Source organism: Anabrus simplex, chromosome 2 (genome assembly GCF_040414725.1).
Source record: "Anabrus simplex isolate iqAnaSimp1 chromosome 2, ASM4041472v1, whole genome shotgun sequence".
NCBI lineage: Eukaryota > Metazoa > Arthropoda > Insecta > Orthoptera > Tettigoniidae > Anabrus > Anabrus simplex.
This window is the reverse complement of record NC_090266.1, coordinates 1,057,877,419-1,057,883,336: the sequence shown is the minus strand read 5'-3', so window position 1 is coordinate 1,057,883,336 and position 5,918 is coordinate 1,057,877,419. Positions and strand designations below refer to the sequence as shown.

General features: G+C 40.7%; 1 pseudogene; it reads left to right on the top strand.

Annotated features, from left to right (window-relative positions):
- The first annotated feature begins 271 nt into the window (after positions 1-271).
- Positions 272-930, top strand: LOC137498501 (uncharacterized; annotated as a pseudogene).
- The last annotated feature ends 4,988 nt before the right edge of the window (positions 931-5,918 follow it).

Genomic DNA, 5,918 nt, shown 5'->3' with positions numbered 1-5,918 from the left:
CGACAACTCTGTTCGCAGATGGTACGCACAGTTTGTGGATACAGATTGTTTGTGCAAAGGGAAAAGCAGTGGGTGTCCCGCTGTGTCAGAAGCGGATGTGAATCGAATTAGGGGCGTTTATCTCCGTAGTCCTAAGAAACCAACTACGAGATGTAGCAGGGAACTGCAAGTATGGCGTGTGTTACGAAGGCGCCTAAAGGTAAAGCCATATCGCCCACAATAACGTCAAGCTGTAACAGCTAATGACAAACCCCTGCGTTTCAAGTTTTGCATGGCACTGCAGGAACGGATTGAAGAAGATGGTGGTTTTCTTGGCAGAGTAGTTTTCAGTGACGAAGCTACTTTTCATGTAAGTGGAAAGGTAAACAAACAAAACGTTCGCATTTGGGGTGCAACGAACCCCCATTGTTATGAGGAACATGTGCGAGACTCTCCTAAGGTGAATGTGTTCTGTGCCGTTTCAAACATGAAGGTCTATGGCCCGTTCTTCTTCAACGAAGAGACAGTAACAGGCCTGACTTACCTGGACATGCTCACAGAATGGCTGTTACCCCAGTTGAGTGATGACAGGGATGATTACGTGCTGCAACAGGATGGTGCACCACCTCTTTTTCACAGGGAGGTTAGAGCATTTTTAAACCAAGAACTTCCACAACGAACGATGGGACGCGGAACGGAAGGTGATCTGATGTTCTTATCCTTTCCACCACGTTCACCAGATCTTAAACCATGCGATTTCTTCCTGTGGGGATATGTTAAAGGTCAGGTATTTGTTCCTCCTCTACCGGTGGATATTCAGGAAGTGAAGCTGCCCATCCAAGCCGCCTTCGAAACATCACCGCAACAATGTTGACTCCTGTGTGGGAAGAGATGGACTACCGAGTAGATGTGTGTACAGTGACACAAGGCGCACGTATCGAGCATTTGTAATGTATGTCAAAATAACTTTATGAGTTACAGTACACAATAAAACAAGATTCATATTTCTACGTCAATTGCACTGCGAGTTATGAATTTTTGTAACCCCGACAACCATTTAGAATAACCCTGTATAACTGTAATCACTTGGGCGCCAATTATAATATCACTTTAATACTTACCTCGCATTTGGGCATTACTTCAGACTTTTCTGATTTTACATGAAATGAAGAGCAACCAATCAAAACGCGTAATGTCCATTAATGCAAATTTTTTAGGAGAAGCGAAAAACTGATAGCTCCTAAAGTATTCAGTAAAAAATAATGCAGTTTTCTCACTTAGTTTCTTATTTGGGTACTGAATTAGATGTCGTGTTGCAGGAGACCAACAATTTATTGGGGACGTTAGAAAGCTACTTTAAATTTTGGACAATATACGTATTTTATAGGAAATTATGTGTTTTGATGAGTTTACGGCATTTTTGTTATCATTAGTTCGCATTAATTTTAAACCTGAAAATTAAAACCTACAAAATTAGACTCTCAATCACTTTAAATTTAACAGTACGTACTCAGAACAGTATAAAATGAATATCTACCAGAGGGAAGTCAACAAAAACTAAAATTACTTTGAAAAAACTTGTTCAGTACAATAATTTTTATAGGCAGAATATTATTGTCTAGAATAGCTACATCTATTACATTTTATGCATTTTATGAAAGGGAAATAAAATGAAAATATGTCATTGGTAGACATTAGGCCTATAAGTTCTGATTCAGTCACCCACGTGGACAGTGTACGATTTGTTTTAACCGCTCACTTTCAAGATATTATTTTAATGTTAGAAAATACAGATAGTTAAAATCTTTATACGGGAAGATGTAGAGCACAGAAAATACTCCCTGAAACTGCATCAATTTATATGTTACTGGATTTACGTGTTTCACAGAGGGATAAGAAGCGTGTGGTTTGGATGGCTGGACAAGGAATTACTTAGAGCAACTTTTAAGATAACAAATTTCAAAATTTTATTTCTTTCCCTTTTTTCTAAAAAATTGATAGATAGAGAATCTGAAGGATTAACAAGATAATATAACAGATTGTTACTGAGCTCATCACCTCTAACAATATAAGGGACTTAATAGTCCGATCATCATGTACACAACTTGTACTATCAGGCAGTTACTTTACATAGAAAATGGCCTATGGCTCTTGACAGGTACAAAGTTTATAAGAGCAGAATTTTCTCCCTGAAGTTACATTACTGAGGATTCTGAGCTTCACAATACCATAGTCTAGCCTCGCGGAGGCATCAGTTTCTTACGGTGCATTAAGATTCCACCTCACATTAAAGAGTTCATGCACAGTTGCCCCAATGTGGGCTTATCCATTTCACAATAGTTACTGCTCCCATCTGGAACTAACACAAGGAATATTTTACACTCTAAAAAGAATATGCAGGTGCATAATAGCCCATGGGGGTCCAAGGGGTAGTATGTGGTCCTGTGGGTGCACTTCTTGCTGATGGGAGTGCACTAGCAAAACACAGGAAATGCCATTTATTCCAACCAAGTCTGATCCATGCACATTCACGCCGTTGCCTCTGGGCAACTGGTGCATTCTTCAAGGTACACGGCTAAGTCATGTAAGGGCAGAAAGCGAGTTCCCGACACTTAAATGGGGACCAATCAGCTAAGGGAGACAACCCTAACAGAAAACGTCGGTCCTCCAGGATTGCTGAGGGTTGGAGCAAGGCTAACAACCTCGCTCCGGAAAACAAACTGTTGCGAAGCCCCAGAATATGCCACGGAATGGTGGATTTAATAGACGACGAGCTAAGCTAAAGACAATGGACTACGCAATTGGTACATGGGATGTACGCACCCTTCTACGAGCCGGAGCATTGAAAATATTGGAGAAGCAAGATGGTCATGAAGAGATGAGATCTGGGACACCAAAACCCACACAATATTTAGTAGTGGGAAGCCAAGGAATGCACAAGAAGGAGGAGTAGCATTTATAGTACGAAAACAAGCCAAAGGTGATGTACTACAGTATTTGGCAGTAAATGAAAGATTAGCAACACTGCGTGTTAAAATGCGATTCTATAATTTAACAATCGTAAATGTATATGCACCAACGGAAGACAAGGAACAGATAGTCAAGGATCAGTTCTATGCTGAACTGGAACGAGTGCTAGATTCAATCCCATCAAACGGTGCTAAAATGATAATAGGAGACCTAAATGCACAAATTGGGAAGGAGGAGATATATCAAGGAAGAATAGGGATCCATAGTTTACACAACAATACTAATGATAATGGACAGAGATTGCTTGACCTTGCTACCAGCAGAAACATGAAAGTGATTTCAAATTGTTTCCCTCATAAAGAGGTACACAAGCAAACACGGCTATCGCCGGATGGAAAGACCTGTAATCAAATAGACCATGTAGTGATGGAGAAAAGGTGGGCATCCAATATCATGGATGTCAGATCATTCAGAGGAACAAGTTGTGGCTCCGACCACTTTCTAGTTAAGGCAATCTTAAGGTGCCGCATTATGAAAGCAAGGAAGGAGTGAGTAGGATAGAAAAGTACAATACTAGTGAACTGAAGAATAAGGAAGTATCAGAAAGATACGGGGAAAGAATGGCAGAAGTTCTGGTAGAGAAATATAATAAGGACCAAACAGCAACGGTCGAAACCAAATGGATTGCTCTGAAGGAAAGCGTTAAGGCCGTGGGAAAGGACACACTAGACATTGTACCCAAAAGGAACACAAAGGAATGGTTTGATGAGGAATGCCAAAAAGCCATAGAAGAAAGAGATAAGGCATATAAAGCATACCTAGAGAGACCAACAAGGGTGAAGAAACAAGAGCTTGAAAACCAGAATAAAGAAGTAAGGAATGTATGTCGAAGAAAGAAGAGAAGAAGATTAAATGAGATAATGGCTAGAATAGTGGAGGAATTTAAAGATGATAATAGCTACATGGCATACAGAGAAGTTAAGTAAGTGAAAGAAGGATTCAAGGCAAGAACAAACATGTGTAAGGACAGAGATGGACAGCTTTTGAGAGATAAAGAAGGGATCCAAGATAGATGGAAGACATATTTCCAATACCTCCTGAATCCAGTAGAAATGGAAGGGAAAACACCAACTACCTCAAGGAATAACACTGAGACAAATGAATCGGAAGTCACAGCACCATCTATGCAAGAAGTGACAGAAGCCATACAGCAACTGAAAACAATAAAGCACCAGGAATCGAGGGAATCCCTGCAAAGTTGTGGAAATACGGAGGAACCACACTACAAGAAGCTATATATGATCTAATTGTGATTGTGTGGAATACAGAAGAAATGCCTGAAAACTGGCGCAAAGGCATCATACGCCCAATATTCAAGAAAGGGGGTAAGTTGGTATGTAGCAATTATAGAGGGATCACACTGCTGTGTACTGTATATAAGCTGTTTACCTCCTGAAGACGAGACTAGAACCCCTGGTGGAAGAAATTCTAGGAGAATACCAGGCAGGGTTTCGGAAGGGAAGATCCACTATTGATCAGATTTTCACTGTGAAACAAGTGTTGGAGAAGTGTTGGGAACGGGGCATAGATGTGGTACAGATGTTTATCGACTTTCAACAAGCATACGACTCTATTGACAGGCATAAATTAATGGAGATATTAAGAGAGTTCAAGATACCAGAAAAGCTGGTGTGACTGGTGGAATTAACTATGTGAAATACATTGGTGGGAGTGAAAATTCAGACTGAAGTAGGCAGCTTCTTCGAAGTGAATCAGGGATTGAAGCAAGGAGATGGCTTAGCACCAATTCTATTTAACCTGGCACTACAATCAGTGATTAGAAAATTAAGGGTGGACACCAGTGGAACACTTCTATACAAAACAGCTCAACTAGTTGGATATGCTGATGATATTAATTTGATGGGAAGAACAAGGACAGTTAAAGAAGCATTTGAAGACTTGAGTAGAGAAGGCAAAGAAATTGGACTTAAGATCAATGAACAAAAGACGAAGGTAATGATGCAGGCTCGGAGAAGGAAGTATACAAATGACCAACTTGTCCCTGAAGGATCCAAAGTGGAGGTGGTGAATGCGTTTAAATATCTTGGTGTACATCTAACCAACAAGAATGAGGAAATGGTAGAAATACAGGCAAGAATTCAAGCTGCCAATAGAGCATACTTAGCAGTACTACCTCTTTTCAGAAGTAGAGATATAAACCAGAGCCCAGAAGTTATGCTATACAAAACCTTCATCCGCAGTATAGTGATGTATGGAAGTGATACGTGGACCCTCCCAAAGAAAGCCGTGGAGAAGAAAAGGAAAATCCTGAGGAGAATTTATGGACCCATATGCGTACAAGGGAAATGGAGAATTAGATATAACAATGAACTATATTCCCTGTATGGGGAGGCACCCCTGTCGCATGCCATTCGAATTAAGAGACTTAAATGGGCAGGTTATCTAATTACGATGGAAGAACACCGAATCCCAAAGAAGGTATTCTTAGGAGACTTTGGAGGAGGAAGGCCTGTGGGAAGGCCGCGTAACAGATGGGAAGATGGTGTACATCAGGACGCAGCACACATCCTCAAGATTCGGAATTGGATAGTAGCTGCATGAGATCGAGAAGTTTGGCGGAGAGCAACTGGGGAGTCCATGACCCGAAAACGGGCCGTTGCGCCATGGGTTAGTTGATAATTGCCCATACTGCGTGGCCTCAATGGTAAAAGAAAACAAGTTTGCACATGACCAGCCTTTAACAAAAGGCAAGGAGGCGAAACACCTCCACTCCTTCTAGAAATAGTTAAAACCCTAAGTGGGCTTAAGGCCCAAAGATACAGAGGCTAATCCTATACTACACCGGGGTGACTAAATAAGAAATATTAATGCAAAAAATTAAATAAATTTAGAGGTTTTTAAAATTTTGATCATCCCCTGCAAGGTTGAATGGGATACGGTAGAGGGTC